General features: G+C 39.1%; 1 pseudogene; it reads right to left on the minus strand.

The window, feature by feature from the left end:
- The window catches only part of LOC126024134 (F-actin-capping protein subunit alpha-1-like), a 56,103-nt pseudogene extending 36,901 nt beyond the window's left edge, over window positions 1-19,202 (minus strand).
- Between the last annotated feature and the right edge of the window lie 1,859 nt (window positions 19,203-21,061).

The raw sequence follows: 21,061 nt of genomic DNA on the forward strand, positions 1-21,061 counted from the left end.
CCAGTGATGCTCAGGGCTTAGTCTTAGTTCTGCACTCAGGAATTACTCCTAATGGTAATAAAGGGGCCATATGGCATGGACGCCAGGGATACCTGGATCTGCTGCAGTGAGGCAAGTGTGCCACTCATTGTACTATCATTCCAGCTCCATTCCCGATTTTTTTGTTTTTGTTTTGGGGACATGCCCAGCAGCGCTCAAGGTGTGACTCTGCACTCAGAAATCGATCCTGGAAGGCTCAGGAGACCACATAGAATATTGGGAATTGAACCCAGGCAAACACCCTATCACTGTGCTATTGCTCCAGTCACTCCCACTTTATTTTAAAGGTTACTATTACATACCATACATAATAGATTTAGTGTAGTGTTCACTTAGCTACTTGTAGGACTTTATTATTATTCCATGTAAAAAAAATGGAAGGTTTTGGGGCCACACCCGGCAGTACTCAGGAATTACTTCTGAGCATGTGCTCAGAAATTATTCCTGGTAAGCTCAGGAGACCATATGGGATGCTGGGAATCAAACCCAGGTTGGCAAATGCTCTACCCACTGTGCTACACCCAACTTTATGTAAATTTTAAAGCAGCTTTTTAAACAACTAAACTCCTCAAAGCTCTAAAAATTTTAGTAGGTTGGCATCAGAGTCAAAGATTTATTTGGGGAGACTCAATATTTGAATAATATCAAGTGATTTCATCCAAGGTAGTGTGGGTATGCGAATCATCTTGTATGTCCTGTATTAAGGTTTTCACTTTATTTTTTATTTGGGGGGAGAACTATAAATTTAGAAAAAAAATGTATCAGATCCTGTGGCTGAGCAGCTTAAAACACTTAAAAGCAAGAACAGGCTGTGAGTACAAGCTCCAGTGTCCCCACATGTATTGAGACACTCACAATAGTCCAATGATGGCGATTCCAGTATGAAGGGCTCAGAAAATCATTCAGTGGTTAGAGGATTTGCCTGGTAAACATAAGGCTACAAGTTCAAGACCCTGGGCCAACTCACCCAGAACAGGCCTTCTGAAAACATGTCACTTTGGCATGGAAGTTATTTTGAACAGAAGTTAGTAAAAATCCTGCAGTGTCAGAAAAAAACAGCTACCATTTTCCTAACAACACAGAAGGATGAAAATTGTGGTTATTAAGCAGAATTAAGTTTTTTTCTTCTAAAATAAGTCTGTCAGAGAAAATAATCTATACTGCATGATTAGCATCTAACTATAGAACATCTGGTCTTTGTTATGAACCACCCTTCCCTCTCCTCGGGGACATCCTTTAAGTCTAGTTCATGCTATAGTTTAAGATAAATAACTTTGTTATCCCTCCCTTGACTTCAAAATATATAACCATGTAAATTCTTCATAAGCATATAAACTTAACTTTTTTCCTTTTACTAGCATGTCTGATGTTGATTTGATTGCTTGATCCCCCTGAGAAGAATCCAGAATGGTCACAGAAATTTTCCTCTTTGCCCCTAAATTTCATATTTGCACTCCACCTTAATACTTTAGATCTGTTCTCATGTTGTGTCTCTGTCTCTCTGTCTCTGTCTCTCTCTGTCTGTCTCTGTCTCTCTGTCTCTGTCTCTGTCTCTCTCTGTCTCTGTCTCTGTCTCTCTCTCTCCATCTCTCTCTCTCTGTCTCTGTCTCTGTCTCTGTCTCTGTCTCTCTCTCTCTCTCTCTCTCTCTCTCTCTCTCTCTCTCTCTCTCTCTCTCTCTCTCTGTCTCTCTCTGGTTTTGCGAACCATACTCAGGGATGCTCAGGAGTTAGACCCAGCTTTTTGCTCAGGAGTAACTTCTAGCAGTGCTCAGAGTATCAAATCTGGGTCAGTAGGATGCAAAGTAAATTTGTCTTAGACCCCAAACCATCCCTCCAGCATTCGGTGTAATTTTCTTAGAAACAAGGACATACTCAGCTTGCTCTTAAAACCAATTTTCTCCCTTAAACACATACCTCACTTGTTTATCCCTGTGTTTCTTTGCTTGATTATTTCCACTTTGGAGAAGTCTGTGTTCTTCTTTGAATAAATTTCCCCTCTTTCTCTCATCTCACATCTTTCTAAGTAAGTTTCACTCAGTAAAAACTAAATTGCTACAGAAAAAAGAAAGAGATAAAAAAAAAAAAGCAAGCTTGAAATAAAGCAAGAAAGAAAGCTGGAAATGGAAGGAAGGAAGGAAGGAAGGAAGGAAGGAAGGAAGGAAGGAAGGAAGGAAGGAAGGAAGGAAGGAAGGAAGGAAGGAAGGAAGGAAGGAAGGAAGGAAGGAAGGAAGGAAGGAAGGAAGGAAAAGGAAGGAAGGACCATGCCAGGGGATTAAACCTCAGTCCATCCTAGGCTGGTGTGGGCAAGGCAGAGACCTTACTGCTTGTGCCACCGCTCCAGCCCCTAGAGTTTTTTTTTTAAATAATATCTGTATTTAAACACTGTGATTACAAACATGATTGTAGTTGAGTTTCAGTCATAACTAGAACACCCCACTTCACCAGTGACACATTCACATCACCAATGCTCCCCCATTTCCCTCCCACCCCCCACACCTGTATTTGAGACAGGCTTTCTACTTTTTTCATTCATTGACATTGTTATGATAGTTCTCAGTGTAGTTATTTCTCTAACTGCACTTACCACTCACTTTGTGGTGAGCTTCATATCATGAGCCAGTTTTTCTGGCCCTCATCTATGGGAATAATTTCAATGATGCCTTGCATTTTTCTTAAAACCCATAGATGAATGAGACTATTTTGTGTGTGTCTCTTTCCCTCTAACTTATTCCACTCAGCATAATAGATCCCATATACATCCATGTATAGGGAAATTTTATGATTTCATCTCTCCTGACAGCTGCAAATTATTTTATTGTGTATATGTACCACATTTCTTTAGCCATTCATCTGTTGAAGGGCGTCTTGGTTATTTCCAGAGTCTGGCTATTGTAAATAGTGCTGCAATAAATATAGGTGTGAGAAAGGCATTTTTGTGTTTCTAGAGTTATCCATAGGAGTGGTATAGCTAGATCAGCGTTTTTCAACCACGGTGCTGTGGCACACTAGTGTGCTGTGAGATATTGTCTGGTGTGCCCTGGGAAAAATTCCAATTTCATCTGTAACATGCAGCTTCAGCATGATTGGTCTATTTGTAAGCCGAAGCGAATGTTACAGACTATAAAAACTAAAGACAGAGAGAGACTGAGAGCTGTTGACAAAGAGTTACATGTGTGTGTCTTTCTTCGATTCCTGCCATAATATCAGCTTTGTCTTCAGCCAAACAGGCCTAGGTTTCGCACTAAGTAAACAGAAATATGAACAATTACAAAATACTTTACTATCTCATAATAAAGTAATTTTAAAATAATGTATTTGTGTTTATTTGATTCCTATTCAAGAGAATTACTTTATATATATATATAGTTAACATAGGCACAGAGTTAAATGTTTTTAACATTTTTTTTTTTTTTGGTTTTTGGGCCACACCCGGTAACGCTCAGGGGTTACTCCTGGCTATGTGCTCAGAAGTTGCTCCTGGCTTGGGGGACCATATGGGACACCGGGGGATCGTGGTCCGTCCAAGGCTAGCACAGGCAAGGCAGGCACCTTACCTTTAGCGCCACCGCCCGGCCCCTTAACATTTTCTAATGGTGGTGTGCCTCGTAAATTTTTTCATAAAAAAAGTGTGCCTTTGCACAAAAAGTTGAAAAAACACTGAGCTAGATCATATGGGAGCTCAATGTCCAGTTTTTTGAGGAATCTCCATATTGTTTTCCCTAAGGGCTGGAGTAGATGGCATTCCCACCAGCAATGAATGAGAGTTCCTTTCTCCCCATATCCACGCCAGCACTGATTGTTCTTGTTCTTTGTGAATGTGTGCTAGTCTCTATGTAGTGAGATAGTATCTCATTGTTGTTTTGATTTGCACCTCCCTTATGACTAGTGATGTGGAGCATATTTTCATCTGCCTTTTGGCCATTTGTATTTTTTCTTTGAGAAATTATCTGTTTATTTCTTCTCCTTATTTTTTTTGATGGGGTTAGATTTTTCTTCTTGTAAAGTCTGCCAGTGCCTTGTATATCTTAGATATTAGCCCCTTATCTGATGGGTATTGGGTGAATTGCTTAGAATTTTTAATGTTTTATTAACAGAGATTTTTATACTCTTTTTTTTTTTTTTTTTTTTTTTTTTTTTGGTTTTTGGGCCATACCCGGCGGTGCTCAGGGGTTACTCCTGGCTGTCTGCTCAGAAATAGCTCCTGGCAGGCACGGGGGACCATATGGGACACCGGGATTCGAACCAACCACCGTTGGTCCTGGATCAGCTGCTTGCAAGGCAAACTCCACTGTGCTATCTCTCCGGGCCCGATTTTTATACTCTTGCTCATATTTATTTGATAGGGCTACCATAACTATCATTTTTAGTTTGTTTAAGCAACAATTCTAGAGGTTGCAAACTTATTTTCTCAGAAGAAAGTTCTGGAGAATTGGTTGCATTTGTAGCCTTTTCCTTGGGTCTTCACATGTATTTCTCTTTTGTATGTGTCAGTTCTTTTTTTGTTTGTTTGTTTTTGTTTTTGTTTTTGGGCCATACCCGGCAGTGCTCAGGGGTTACTCCTGGCTGTCTGCTCAGAAGTAGCTCCTGGCAGGCACGGGGGACCATATGGGACACCAGGATTCGAACCAACCACCTTTGGTCCTGAATCGGCTGCTTGCAAGGCAAACACCGCTGTGCTATCTCTCCGGGCCCATGTGTCAGTTCTAATAATCTAATAATCTCTTCTTGTAAGGACATCCATCATATTGGATTGGGACTGACTCTAATAACCTTGTTTTGACATAATTATCTCAGTAATGATCCTATCTTCAAGTATGGTCACATACTTGATTTCTACATATGAATTTAGGGAAAATAGATTCAGGGCATAACACTTAGGCTAATTTTCAGATAATTTATGGTTTTTGACAACTATACTGAAGGCTCTGTTATGTGTTAATTACATTTTTTTAGATAATTACAGCTCTTAGAGACAAATGTAATTTTGTATGTTGGCTACCAAGCTTCCTGAACTTACATATCAAATCTAATTATGTTGTTGGTTGGTTCCTTCACTTTCAAACAATTATGCATCTATCTCATTGGACATCCCTCTTTTGACAAGAAATAATTTTCTAGGGTCATAATTTCATATAGGAGTCCTTTCACCTTTTCTAGTTTACTTTCCATAAAAATAACTTCATAGCAGTTTTAGACAGGTATAGATTTTTGTGTTTCTTCCTTACTTCCTGCCTGTCTGCATACCTGCCTTCTCTCCTCTCCCTTTCCCTACCTTCACTCCTTCCTATGGATGAGATTTAATGAAAAAGGGAAAAGCATTTGGTAGAAAAGAAACTGAAGATAAAAGAGAGAAAGGGCTGGATTGATAGTACAGCAGCAGGTAGGGCACTTGCCTTAAACAGAGTTGACTCAGGTTTGATCTGTGGCACCCCATATTATACCTCAAGCCCTCCAGGAATGATCCCTGAGCACAGAGCCAGGAGCAAGCCTTGAGAACAGCCAGGTGTGGCCCCAAAACAAACAAAAAATAAAATTCCTACAGGCTTGCTCTTTAAGATCATGTTCTTTGCACATGTATCTTTCTTCCTTGTCTCTATGGTTCTTTTCTCATCTATTTCTGTGTTCTCTCTTTGGCATACACCTCTCCATTTCACTCCCTTCACATCTTTCAAGATAAATTTTAATATGAACTATTCTTGATTAACTTACAAATCAATCTCCAATGTTTGTCTATGAGGTATGTGAAAGTTTATGTGGTGGACACCTCTGTCTGTCTAATCTGTATTGTACAAAATGCCTATGTTGCATATAGTTCCTGTTTTAAATAACCTCTTCTTTTCACCCTTCCCTGCCTACCACTTTACAAATCCCCTTTTATCCTCTGACCCTCTTAAACCTGAGCCATTATATCTCCCTATTTAACCCTATTTATCCCCAGTTCTTAATTCCTCAGGAACCTTCCCCCTGCCACAGAAAACTGCCAGCCAGCTCCCAAAGCTAAAAGACAGCCTCCCAGACCACCTTGTCTCAACCTGGAAAGAATCTGCTGCCATTGCTCCTGCTGAATCACCCTGTGCAGCCCTTTTCTCCCACCTTCCCTCATGGTGGACTATTGCTTGCTACCAAATTAGGCTTTGGAGAGACCCTCAGCTCGAGCTCACTACCTGATTCCTGATTTCTTTTTCTTGGGGGAGAGTGTTTTTTGGGTTTTGGGTCACACCCATTGACGCTCAGGGTTTACTCCTGGCTATGCGCTCAGATATCGCTCTTGGCTTGGGGGGCCATATGGGACGCCAGGGAATTAAATTGTGGTCCGTCCTAGTCAACACATGCAAGGCAAAAACTCTACCGCTTGTGCCACCACTTCGACCCCTGATTCCTTACTTCTTTGAACTATTTCTTAGACCCCACAAGACTATGGTGCAGGATAAAACTGCAAAACTGTATGCTAGATTTTATCTTTCCTTAGACTATCTCAAAAGACATATTTCTGTGTGTGCATTTTCTTAATAGTTATATTTCTCAGTATGTATTTCTACATACAGAGGTAGCTTTCCCCATCCCTTTTTTGGATCTGTTTAGTAGGAAATTCTAGTAGATAAATCTCTCTTGGGATCTGAGTTCAGGTTAGAACAAAGGTATAAAGATTATTTAGCGTATAGTATCATGTGCACCAGTAGTATCATGTGGCATTGTTCCTTTTTGCATAGCACATTAAAATGGGAAATCTTACATATTGAAAGTTCTTATCTAATAAGAATAGGGACTCATAAATTTTATAGTGCAAAGGCACCTTTCACCCTGCACATTTGTCATAGTGACTCCACTTGGGCCTCAGTAGATCAGACATCGACCATACAACAAACCTTGAATCCCATCCTTGGAACCAGCACAATTTTCTGCACCAACAGGAGGAATCAAACTGTCCTGGGGAGGGCTCTAATGCTGCCCTGGCACTGACCTGCTCCAGTGTAGGTTCATATGACACCGTAATGACCAGAAAACAGCAACAACTTGCTTCAACAGAAGGTTTCCCTGCCTTGCCACCTACTGGTGGAATGAAATCAGAAGACGTTATGTGACGCCCCAGCTTCAACATAGGATCTGTGCAAAAACTAAGGTTTCTAATTACAGAAGCCTGACTCTATCTACCACAATTGAGTAGAACTTTTTCTAGGAACATGAAGAAAGACCTTGAGGATGGACGATTAGTATATCCAGAGCCTGTAGTCAGTCTAGTGACAATATGCTTCATGGGTAGAGACACCCTGCTTCTTTAGGCCAAGGGTATTTCCTTTCTAATTTCCCCAATATTTTCTGTGCCTATGCAAAACAAACAAAGAAACAAACAGACACCTTTTTCTTTCTTTATTTTATTTTATTTTATTTGTATCTTCTAGATAGGGGCTCTCATCTTTTTCATAGAACCTTGGGGCAGGAATTCCTTAGTTTTACTTCATATTTCTGAGCATTTCTACAAAATAAAAAAAAAAAAAAGAAAAAAACTGGATGTGGCTTAGGGGCCAAGTGCTCTCAGATGCATTGTTGGGGGTGGGAGGGAAATTAAGAAGTCAGAACTAGGGCCCGGAGAGATAGCATAGCGGCGTTTGCCTTGCAAGAAGCCGATCCAGGACCAAAGGTGGTTGGTTCGAATCCCGGTGTCCCATATGGTCCCCTGTGCCTGCCAGGAGCTACTTCTGAGCAGACAGCCAGGAGTAATTCCTGAGCACCGCTGGGTGTGGCCCAAAAACCAAAAAAAAAAAAAAAGATGTCAGAACTAAATATGCAAACCCAAATCAACAACAATAGAATTGTTGAGACCCAAATTATGACAATCTAAACTTAAATAGACCTATTACACTAGTAATCCAGGGGCATTAGTTGAAGATATGGGATGCATGCTGGTAACTTTGGTGGAGGGAGATCAACACTAGTGGTGAGAATGGCCCTAATTCACTGTCACTATATGCCTGAAATACAACTATGAATGATTTGTAATTCACAATGGTCTCAATAAAATAAATTAAAATTTAAAAAACTGGGGCCGGAGAGATAGCACAGTAGTGTTTGCCTTGCAAGCAGAAAATCCAGGACCTAAGATGATTGGTTCGAATCCTGGTGTTCCATATGGTCCCCCGTGCCTGCCAGGAGCTATTTCTGAGCAGATAGCCAGGAGTAAACCCTGAGCACTGCCGGGTGTGGCCCAAAAACCAAAAAAAAAAAAAAAAAAAATTAAAAAACTATTCTTGCTTAGAAAGAGAAAGGAAGTAATATAATACATTGAAAACATGAAGATTTTAACAGAGATATCAAATAAATTTACATGAGATTTGCTAAAAAAGCAAGGGTGGCCTTGGGAATATGTAAAATGGTAAACTGTGCTGCCATAATAGGTTGAGATATTTTCTAATAATTTTACTCATAAAATTATATGTTTTAAAACATAGAGTTAAAAGGTAGCAAGAAGCTAAGGTTTAAATGGAGACAAAAGGATAACTATAAAATTTGTTGTTATTGCCTTTCTTCTTCACCTTACTATAATTTTTCTTCATAAATGGGGTGTAATATAAGAAATACAAAGAACAAACAAGTCTGCAATTCCCCCCATAAAAATTGAGAACAAGGTCTCTTGGCCAAGAATTTAGTCAAGTGCTTCTCAGAAAGTTTGGACAACAAGAGAATCCACTAAGTTGTAAATGGTTTTTTCTTATCCCTAGGAGTTATACTTCTCTATGAAAAGGCAATATGAGGCATAGTGCAGATGTCTGTACCTAGTAGACCCAGAAGTTGCCCACTGAAATTGTCTTGAAAATGATTATTCATACTTTAGTCACTGTGGTAGAAAAAGAAAAACAAAAAAAACGTACAAAAAAAAAGGTACTTGAAACACAACTAAATTCAAATTGGAACTTGGAACTCAAAGCCAAGTGTCAGCCTAATCCAGCTATTCCAACCTATAAGCCTATGAGCATGAGAATAAGAAATTATTGCAAAGAAACGTCTAGATAATTTGCTAGCATGACTAAAGAAGTAGCTAAATAAATTGGTTGTAAGAGGAGTCCAAATCCAAGTGTAGAAAATGAGTAAGAGTAGAGGCTGATTCTTGTGGGTTATATAAGAAATGGTTGTCTCTATTTTGTTGGTAAACTATTATTCTTTTCACTCACTCATTCATTAATTCAAATGCTATGTAATGTTTTAGATACTAAGGACAAAACAATAAAAAGGAACTCTTTGTCCCATGAATTTTATTGCAGTATGTGAGAAGCATTTACTACAGGCTTATGCAAACAGGAAATGGTTTTTGAATGTCTTAACCTGGATGCTTACTTAACAGGCTCTTATATATTTTAACTACTATAAAACAAGCTTGTAGCCATTCATGTAACCTAACTTAGTTCCCATCTTTACTTCCCTTTTGAAAGAATGACTTGCCCTGAGTTCCTACTATATGATAATCTCCAAAACTATATTTTTAACTATTATAAAATTTTGGGAATGGTATTCATTTCCGTTGTGTACATACATACCTGAAGGGGGAAAGATGAGGAAATTCATCCAGAGGGGGCTGTAGGGATAGTACAATGGATTAGGCACTTGCCTTACACATGGGTTAACAGGGTTTGATCCTTTGCATTCCGTATGATCCCCTGAGCCCACCAGATGTAATTCCTTAGTACAAAGCCAGGAGTAAGCCCTGAGCTCACTGGGTACAGCCCCAAAACAAACAAACAAAAATTAATCCAGAGTCTTCGGCTAGGAAAAAAAGAAAATTTAACTGAATAATATGCATATCTATAAAGCACTCTTGTTTTGTTTTTGTTTTGTTTTTGTTTTTTTGGGGCCACACCCGGCAGTGCTCAGGGGTCACTCCTGGCTTTCTGCTCAGAAATAGCTCCTGGCAGGCATGGGGGACCATATGGGACACCTGGATTCGAACCAACTACCTTTGGTCCTGGATCGGCTGCTTGCAAGGCAAACGCCGCTATGCTATCTCTCCGGGCCCTATAAAGCACTCTTGATAAAACTCTTAGAAGCTTGATATTGGCTTTGGAATGTTCTAGATGAAAAAAAAAAATCATTTATTTTCCTTTTTAAATTTTTATTTAATGTGATATTTTTAAGATAGGGCTCCATGTATACAATGTTCTAACACCACATACCTCCATTAGAGTGCCCCCTAAAGCACCCCCAAAATATTTTCTAGTGTCAGCTAATTTCATGGTGTAATAAAAATGGTAGATACTGAGATACCTGTGTGACTTCATCCTTTCCTGCAAAATAGATTGTTCTTATTTCTGAACACATGTGATTTAAACCAACTAGATATTATGCATCTGATTATACACTTCAGAACATACAATCCTGATTAGCTTTTCAAATTTCTTATCAAAAATCTAAATTCAGGGCCGGAGAAACAGCATGGAGGTAAGGTATTTGCCTTGCATGCAGAAGGACGGTGGTTCGAATCCCGGCATCCCATATGGTCCCCTGAGCCTGCCAGGAGTGATTTCTGAGAGTAGAACCAGGAGTAACCCCTGAGCGCTGCCAGGTGTGACCCAAAAACCAATATATATATATATAAATTTAATTAATATATATAAATTCAAACCTCACTCCAAAAAGAAAAATTCAGCAGAAAGCAACTTTTTTCCCTGTACTCACAGTAAAATTCACTAAAATAGTAAAAAGTTAAAGATGTTATCAATATTGACCAAAATTGAAATGACATCAACTATAATCAGGATATAAAGGTTTATAGCTGCTTAAGTCAACAACAACAAATCGGGCCTGGAGAGACAGCACAGCAGTGTTTGCCTTGCAAGCAGCCGATCCAGGACCTAAGGTGGTTGGTTCGAATCCCGGTGTCCCATATGGTCTCCCGTGCCTGCCAGAAGCTATTTCTGAGCAGTCAGCCAGGAGTAACCCCTGAGCACTGCCAGGTGTCTCCCAAAAACCAAAACAACAACAACAACAACAACAACAACAACAAATCTAGAGTTCAGAATCAAACTTATTATTTATTATTATTTTTAAAATTAAAAATAAAGAATTTGGGAGAGGAGATTGTGGGGCAACACCTGGTGGTGCTCAGTAACTACTCTAGTTTCTATATTAAGCCGCAATTCTGGCAGTGCTCAGGAGACTATATGCAGTGCTGCGGCTATAACTGAGATTATCCTGTGCAAACTAAGTACTTTAACACCTGTTCTACCTCTCCTGTCCAAGAATTATTTTCTAAGAGCAATTTCAGGTTCATAAAAAATTAAGAGGAAGTTATAGACATTTCCCATATTCACTCTGCCTGCAGAACACAGAATTAAACTTTTTAAATAGGGGAGATGGGGCACTTTTAAACAAATAAATAATGGCTGAAAAATGAAGGAGTTACCTAATCAAGTCATTTTGCAACCAATAATGCATTACAGACTTTAAGCAAGAATTGCCTAGAGCTACTAAACCATTGGGTGAAAGATTATTAGAAAATGGGCATTCCTTAGTCTCCAAGTACTATTTACCTTTTACTCCTTAATTACAAAGGGTAAATGGCTTTATAATAAAGGAATCAGATGAATTCTACCCAAACCAAGAAGGCAAACCTAGCAAATTGACATTTGTTCCTCCTGATAACTTACAAATAAAAATACATGAAATATCCTGTGTAAATGTGTTGACCAATAATGTGAGTCTGATAACAAGGGGAGAAAATGTAACAGGTTTAGAGATTGGAGCCATTCCATGAGACAACTGGCCTGGCTCTTTCAGCATGTCAATGTGAGTAATGCCTAGCATGATCCCTATCTGAATTTGACTTCTAGCACCATGTGGTCCCAGATCAATGCCTAGGATAGCCCTGAAGGCTCCCAGCAATGCTGGGTGGCCGAATTAATCCTAATGCTTTAGGGCCCTTGCACTGAACCTCTAGCCTTGTTGGCCATGAATCGCCAAGAGGAGTGCGAGGGGTGCCCAAGCCTCCTGAGTGCCTGCTTATGAGGTTCCTCCTCCAAATGTCAATGTCATGAAGATAAAATAAAAAACCTGAATTGTTCTTCACTATAGGAAAACAAAGAGACCTGACAAGCAATTGAAAGAATAACACACTTGATTGGAGTGGAAGTGGATGTCTTTAAAAGCAGACATTTTGAGAGCCACAGTAAGACAATTTTGGACTCTATTTTAGACATTATTGGGGGAAGGTCCTACCAGTCAGTGCTCAGGGCTTACTCTTGGCTCTGCACTTAGTGATCACTCCTGGTAAGCTCAGGGTACCATAAGAGGCACTTTAGGATCGAACTTGGATTGGGCATCTGTAAGGCAAGAGCCTTACCCAGTGTACTGAACCTGGGTCAGTTACACCCAGTGTACTTTCTCTCCAAATATCCCTTAGATATTATTTTGTAATATTAAGTTTTGTGGGTGTGAGAAAGAGATTGTATTGTGTAGGAAAATATGTCTTTATTCTTAGGAAATATATGATGAAGCATTTAAGGTGAAGTGTCAAGTTACTCGCAATTTATTTTCACAAGTTTCACAGTGTATGTCTGCAGAACTAAATGATGATAAGGAAGATAATCTTAAAAGTAAACCATAAAGAAAAAAGGAGGAATAGATATCTAATATTAACTACTAATTTCTGCGTTTGTTTTGTTTTGTTTTGCTTTGATGTCATACCCTGGTAGTGCTTAAGAGTCTATATCTGGTTTGGTGTTAGGGAAGGGATTGTTCCAGTGGTGTTTTAAGGTACCATATAGTGACAGTGACAGAAATCAAACTGAGTGAGTCACATATTCAAGATAAATGCTCAATTCCTGAGCTACATTTCTGGCCATCCCCCATTATTTTTTGTTCTTGCAAATTTATAAGTTTAAAAGTATCTCAGAAGGACTGAAAAGAAAGGACTGGGTAAAGCACTTTCTGTGTATGCAGCCAGTCCTGGTTTCACCCCTCCCACCTCTTATAATTCCCCGAGCCTTTTTAGGAGTGATTCTTGAGAACTGAGGCAGGAGTTAGATCTGAACTCCACCAGGAGCATTTCCACCAGGAACATCTGCTCTGCAAGTTGGAGGCCATCCCCAAAATTGCATAAACCCTCACGCATGGAGCTGAGAGTACCACAGGGAATGGCCCCAAAATAAGCACACAACCTCTGAATAAATGTTGGGGGAATGAAAGGGGTGTTGGAATAGTGTCTTGATTGCTTACACTGCTGGCATTTTGACAAATGCCAAGATCTGAAACAACATGCAGTCCTGCCTGCCACCTGGGCCAACTCATATGTTCACACTGAAACTCACAGAGAGTCTAGTGTTAATGTCCACACATCCAGGAGCTGGCCAAATGGGGCTTGAGGGGCTCAATCTGTCCCCTAGCCTGGGCAGCAAACTGAATGGAACTAGGTTTGAGAGACAAGAGGATATTTGTGCCATGTACCAGAAACCAAGTCAGGAAAAGACTGGGAAGAAGATGAGGGGGTAGGCTGGGATGCTTGCAGTGAGGAAATTACTCAGGGAATGTGTGAGAAATGTGGAGGAGGGGAGGCCCAGGATCGGTAGAGAAGAGAGCTTTATTTAAAAGACCTTTCAGACGCAAACAACAGGAAAGTCTTATTTGGGCTAGTTTATTTACCTGCAGTAGCTTTGCTTGAAATTAGGTTGGAGTACTTACCTGCATTTCCTTATCTTGCCAATAAGCCAAGCTTCCTTCCACAGTCTTCCATCAAAAATCATTTGCAACCATGGGTTTCTTTTTTTCTTTTTCCCATTTAAATTTTGTATTTATTATATAATTTTTTAAGCACCGTGGTTACAAAATTGTTCATGGTTGAGTTTCAGTCATAAAATATACACCACCCTTCACCAGTGCACATTTCCCACCACCAATGTCCCCTGTATCTCACTCATCATATTCTTTTCTTTTTCTTTCTTTCTTCTTTCTTTCTTTCTTCTTTCTTTCTTTCTTTCTTTCTTTCTTTCTTTCTTTCTTTCTTTCTTTCTTTCTTTCTTTCTTTCTTTCTTTCTTTCTTTCTTTCTTTCTTTCTTTTCTTTCTTTCTTTTCTTTCTTTCTTTCTTCTTTCTTTCTTCTTTCTTCTTCTTCTTTCTTTCTTCTTCTTTCTTCCTTCCTTCCTTCTTCCTTCCTTCCTTCCTTCCTTCCATCTTTCTTTCTCTCTCTCTCTCTCTCTCTCTCTCTCTCTCTCTCTCTCTCTCTCTCTCTCTCTCTCCTCTTAGACTACTATGTCATGTGGAGAGAGATTGTAGGACAGCAAGGAGACAGGAAGATCCCATTTAAAAGCCTTTATAGTTGTCCCAAGTGACCAGATTTAGACCAGTGGGCTACAAGGGAAGTGGTAAGAAGCAGTCACATGCCAGATGGGTTTAAGGCAGAAGTTAAGAGTGCTGTCTTACCCACAAACATCGCTGGCCCTTCAAGTTTTCTTTCTAGTTTATACCTTTTTTGTTGGGTTTTTGTTTTATTTGGGGCATGAGAGGGGTTGTCGCACCTAGCTTGCTAAGGGATTACTACTGGTGATGATGAGACTATATGTAGTACCAGGTTTTGAACTGGGTGAGATGTGTCTTCTAACTCTTTGGTTCCTGTATTATGTTCATTTTGATGTCACAGAGGTTCTTGGAGGGAGAATGGATAGATGCAAACACAGCCTTCTCCAATTAGGAAACACTACTCAAAGGGCATAGCTTCTAGATAAAGATGGTTCAGTAATGTTACAAGCAAAGTTGGGTTCAGTGAAACATTATGCCCTTTCCAGCTTGTGTATTCAGCACTATATAACGTGTCTCAGGAATTCAAGGCAGTCTCATATGCAATGATACTATCCCATCTGACTCATGTATAGTACAATACAATACCTACCCTGTTTAGGGACATTTTTCCTGACCTTTGACCAGATTATGCGAACTGTTTTGTGTTCTTATAGAGTCCTATTCTTCTCCTATTATAACACTTAGTATATTTATATAGACACATATTTAATTATCATTCTGGCTAGATTGAAAGCTTTACGAGAACAATCTCAGACCCTCTCTACTCCTGGTCCCTTGTCCAGTATATGGTTCATAAAGTTATTTCCCTATATTTGAAAGGATAATTGACCAAAACATTTGAATGGATTGGTGATTGATACATTTTCACCATCAAAATGATTCTTCCAGATTGGTGGTATTATCTCCATTTCACTTATGAGGAGAATAAGCTTTTAAAAAAGTGAGAAAAGCTAGTTAGTGGGAGAACTAAAAGGTAAAGGACAGGTCTTGTGATGGTCTCCAGAACCCTGCCAGGAGTGATCTGGGAGAAATCCAAGTCAGAAGTAAGACCTGAGCACAGCCCAGTGTGGCCCCAAAAGCTTAAAAAAAAAATTTAAAAAATTAAAGGGAAAGGTACCCTGGTCTCAGCTTTTTCCACAAAGCTTCATCTGGAAAAAGTATTCATTCATTTAATCAGTTGCTTTAATTGTATTAATTATTCTTCCATGTCAGGTTCTCCTGTGCAGGTATACACTCATGGGAAAACAGAATAAAATAAGATCACATTAGATGCCACAAACACAATTCAGGGAAATGAACAGACAAATCCATATTTGCAATGCAGAGCTCCTGGGAGGAATGTCTAGGTGAGGAAAGCTGAAATGAATTCATTTGGTCTGAATTTTTGGGGAAAACAAGTATGCCTCTAGTAATGGAGGAATAGAAGGAAGATTATTAAGGGGGGAAAGGACTGGGTCAGAGATAGTACAACAAGTACTATCTTGCATGTGACCAACCTGGGTTCAATCCCCAGTATCCCTTATGGTCCCCTGAATCTGCCAGGAATAATTCCCAAGTGAAGAGCCAGGAGTAACCCCCGAGCATCTCCAAGTATGGCCCCCAAACAAAAACAAATAAGACTAATGCTCTTTATCTTTAAAGCCAGACAATTTTGTCGTGGGGAGATGGGTCATACCCAGTGGCGCTTCGGTTACTCCCGACTCTGCACTCAAAAATCTCTCCTGGCAGGTACGGGGGACCATATGGGATTCGAACCACCGTCCACTCTGGGTTGGCCATGTGCAAGGCAAACACCCTACCACTGTGCTATCTTTCTGGCCCCAAAGCCAAGCAATTTTACTTCCTGTTCTCCTGATAATTTTCTTCATTTGTTATTTTGGTATTTTATTTGAGTCAATATGATATGAAATAGGGTTTCAGGTATACAATGTTCCAACAAGACATTCTGCACCACAGTACATATTTCTTAAGACTGTGTCTCAGCCCTTCCCTCGTCCCCTCACCTCCATTTTTTAATATGACAAGTTCAATTCTGTAGACTGGTTCTCAGATTATGTTGCTTTGGGCCATTTGACATTCCTTTAGTATGATGTGTTATATTAAACATGTGAGAGAGGATTCTGTCTCCCTCTCCTTCTGGTTGCCTTCACCCTACATGGTATCTTCCAGTTTCATCCACATAGTAGGAAGCTGCATGATTTCATATTTTATTATAGACAAATAGTAGTCCATTGTGTATATGTACTATATCTTTTTATTTAATTGTGAATAGTGCAGCAATGAACATAGAGCATAAAGTCTTTTTATTTAAAGAACAAAAAAGGTATATTTCTATTATACTAACCTATTCAGAGGATACTGTGTTATGAATGGAGAGTATGAATGACAAATAAGGCAAATATAGCTTATTTAAAATAAACAAATATGCTTAAACAGTTCAATGGGTCACTTAGAAATAAACTCTTGCTTGACTTTACTACTCAGCAGAAACAAAACTGAAACATAAACATTCTTTTTTATGACATGTACTTGGAGATAGGAAGACACTATTTGGTTTTTTAAAAAAACTGACCTTCCTGTAAAGCCCGATCATATAAATGTAAGCAATGTAAATTACTCCATCATTAATTAACATCTCTGTCATATCATAACTATATGTCATCTGGGCATTCTGCAATTATATAAAACCTACCATTACATGTGGGAAGGGTTGCTATATCACAGTTATATTGTGTTCTTGGCAGGCTGGACTGAGAAAAAGTAATTTAGAACAAGTTTTACATCCTATTTAAAAGAAATCACTAGTATTATTGAAATAACACACTACAATAAAAAGATACTACCTGGAAGTTACACTTTTCACTTCAGTTCATTTTCAGTTTTGTATTTGATTCATTTGCTTATACATCCTGCCAAAAAGTATTAAAGTACAAATTATCTATTTTTCCTTCAACATCTGCATTTTTCAAGATTTATACTTTACTTCGACACTGGTATGTCATTAGTTCTTGAATATTAAAAACTGGATAAAAATACTTCTGTAAATGCTGATGTCTATAATTATAATGGTACTAGATGGAAAGAGACAATAAGAAAAGGAGAAAAAAAAAGCAAACACAGTTATGGGCAGAGAATGAGGTTTAAGTCTTTGGACTTAAAAAAACTTCCTCAGAGAAGCTGGTTATTATGGAACATCCAAAAACTTCTTTTGCCCCACCCCAAAAGGGCCTAAAAGTTTCAATCCAAACTTTTTTTGGGGGGTCACACTGGGTGGCACTCAGGGGTTACTCCTGCCTCTGCGCTCAGAAAACACCCCTAGCAGGCTCTTGGGACCATATGGGATGCCAGGACCCAAACCACCATCTTTCCTGGGTTGGTCAAGTGCAAGACAAACACACTACCACCGTACTATCTTTCCGGTCCCTCAATACAAACTTTTGAAGGATACAGTTGAGAAGTTATAAATGATCAAAACATTTGGAAAGAAATGTGTCTTTCATTCAGCCATAGTTTGTGTAGCATAGCTTCTATCTGTTGGTTGATCAGCAAAAAGTGCTGAAGTACCAGAACGTGCTCTGAAGGATAAGGATAGAAAAGTACTGAACAAACAACCTGTCTATATCAGTAACAGGACTACATGGCTGGAAAAGTTTCCTTAACAGTAAAATAACTCCAGGATAAATCAAATCCTCCATCATTAAATGTAATAAAATTTTAAAAAATTACAAGTAAATATTGTGAAAAAAAGAGAATTACAAGGCAAAAAGCACAAAAGAAACAAGACAATGCTATAGTATTATATTCATGAGGTATTCCATGAGGTTAGAAAACCTGCTAAATTTGAAAGCCCTAGCAAAATATCACTCTTGTTTATAAATCACTTATATATATAATGACCATATATAGAATATTTTATTTCCACGTAATAAATAATATCTGACATTCAGCCTTTAAGCATTCTGCATTTCTTTGCCAATTTTGTAGCTGAGTATCTTGTTTCAGTCCATTTTGGTGCAGGTAACCAGAAGCTGCCAGTGTAAGGCCCTAATGTGGTATCTGACAGTTTGGTAGTTTTAATTAGTTGCTGTCTGGTACTCATTTTCTGCATGTTCTATGGTTTTAATAAATTCCTTGGCAGGGGCTGGAGAAATAGCATGGAGGTAGGGCATTTACCCTGCATGCAGAAGGACGGTGGTTCAAATCCCAGCATCCCATATGGTCCCCCCAAGCTTGCCAGGAGCGATTTCTGAGCATAGAGCCAGGAGTAACCCCTGAGTGCTGCTGGATGTGACCCCCCCAAAAAAAAAAACAAAAAACAAAAAACATACAAACAAAAACCAAATTCCTTGGCAGTTTGGAATACATTTGAAATAGTTATGGAATCCTAATTGGACATTTCCATCTTCATAATATAATGAACCTATATTTTAAGTACTCCAACCACTTGAGTTGTAGGTGGTGTGGGATGAAATTCCACTCTGATCTCTAGCGACCATCTCAGAAGTTTTTATGCTGACACTAATGAATTTCAATGCAAGCAATAATGGTCCATTGCCCATTTACAGTTTTAGCATAGACCATACATAATAATGGAATAATTATTGGAATAATAATTGGAATAATGTTCACATAAGCCCTTAAAGCACTGTTACAGGTGCCTCTTCAAGACTTCAGACCACCATCTACTTCTCAAGCTGGAGGTCACTTGCTTCTTTCCATAAGTGATCAAACTTAAAGGGAATTTTAATTCTTGAATCTAAAAAATATGCTATTGCCCAGGTCACCATGTTCTGTAATTAAAATCTGATCTTCATATTCTTCTAGCTTCACAAGCATGAATTGATCCATATTATACTGGGCAAAGGCATGTGTTTTTCCCTCCATTCTCTTCATATGATATCCAATCCTTGATGTAGGCTATCTTGGCTGTTCTAGCACACAAATGTCCTTTTGAATAGTTTTATTGACTGCTCATTTATTGGCATACTCATCAAAAATGGTTAATATACAATACATATAAAGCATCTATAAAACTTAACAAGAAAAAAATGAGAGTGAAAAAGATACAATAGAAACTACCTCAAAGAAGATATACAGATGGCCTAAAGACATATGAAAAATTCTCTGCATATCTTATCATCAAAGAAATACAAATCAAAACAATAATGAGAAATCGCCAGTGAGATTGGCACACAACAAAAAGAACAAAAACAAGTGTGGCATGGATGTTGGGGGAAAGGAACTCTCATTCACTGCTGGTAAAAATTTTTGGAAAACAATATAAACACTTCTCAAAAAACTAGGAATTGAGCTTCTGTATGACCCAATAATATAACTGTTTGGTATCTATCTCCAAGGGCCCAAAAACTCTACTCAGAAAAGACATTTGAACCCCTGATAATTTTCAGTTACCCTAGTGTCCCAAGCCCCAGCAGCTCACTTCAGAAAATGAAAGTATCAGTCCTGTGAGTCCAGGGTTGGTTAATGACTCAACAGTCAACATAAACAGAGACCCACAGCGTATGATGAAAATCACACAGTTTGTATGATGAAAATCACTAACATGCACTTCTCTGAATCTACAGGGTTTAATCAGAGTGAGTGTGAGCAGCCTCCCCTGGCCTTTTTCTATGTACTTCTAAAAGCCCTGGAAGTCACAGACATGCCCCACAACTACTGCCATGTCCACACATTGTCCATCTCCACAGTCTCATTTTATTCTTGAGATATAAGCCAAAATGTAAAAAATATATAGGTAGACCTATATCTCACAACTGAAATCATGGCACTCTCAAGAGGAAGAACATGACAAGTCCCATCTTGCTGGAGCTTTATCAGTTGCTTTCACAATCCACAATCATCGCCACATCAATGTCCCAACTTCACCACTTCACCACTGTACCACTGATCTCTGCAGAGATGCTTAATTGGCCAAAACTCTAGGTATGATGGTATTTGGGCTGAGATCTCCAGAGTTTTACCAGAGTACAGGCAGTCTCTCCCCTCCTTTTTATCTTTTGTTTTGTTTTGTTTTGGTTTTTGGGCCACACCCGGCGGTGCTCAGGGGATACTCCTGGCTGTCTGCTCAGAAATAGCTCCTGGCAGGCACAGGGGACCATATGGGACACCGGGATTTGAACCAACCACTTTTGGTCCTGGATCGGCTGTTTGCAATGCAAACGCCGCTGTGCTATCTCTCCGGGCCCAACCTTTTTATCTTTTGAAGCCCTGGCAGCCACAGACATATCTCATAGTCACCACCTCAGAACTTGTAATTCTATGGACTATGAACTTGTAATTCTTTGGACTATGTGGCTACATACATGGCCACATGATGCCTCCAAATTTTCCAATACTGTCACCCAATAAGAACACACCAAATACTTAGCTGTCAAAGTTGCATAGAAGCTAATGAAGGCTAATAAAACCAATAACATTTGGCCCTGAATTAAGACTGAAACTGTTGGTTTCAAGCAGGAGCAAAAAGAAATATCTTTCTGAATATTATGCAGCTGTCAGGAGATGAAGTGATGAAATTTTCCTATACATGGATGTACACGGAATCTATTATGCTGAGTGAAATAAGTCAGAGAGAGAAAAACGCAGAATGGTCTCACTCATCTATGGGTTTTAAGAAAAATGAGACATTCTTGCAATAATAATTTTCAGACACAAAAGAGAAAAGAGCTGGAAATTCCAGCTCACCTCAGGAAGCTCACCACAAATAGTGATGAGTTTAGTTA

Source organism: Suncus etruscus, chromosome 12, assembly GCF_024139225.1.
Source record: "Suncus etruscus isolate mSunEtr1 chromosome 12, mSunEtr1.pri.cur, whole genome shotgun sequence".
NCBI classification, from domain to species: domain Eukaryota; kingdom Metazoa; phylum Chordata; class Mammalia; order Eulipotyphla; family Soricidae; genus Suncus; species Suncus etruscus.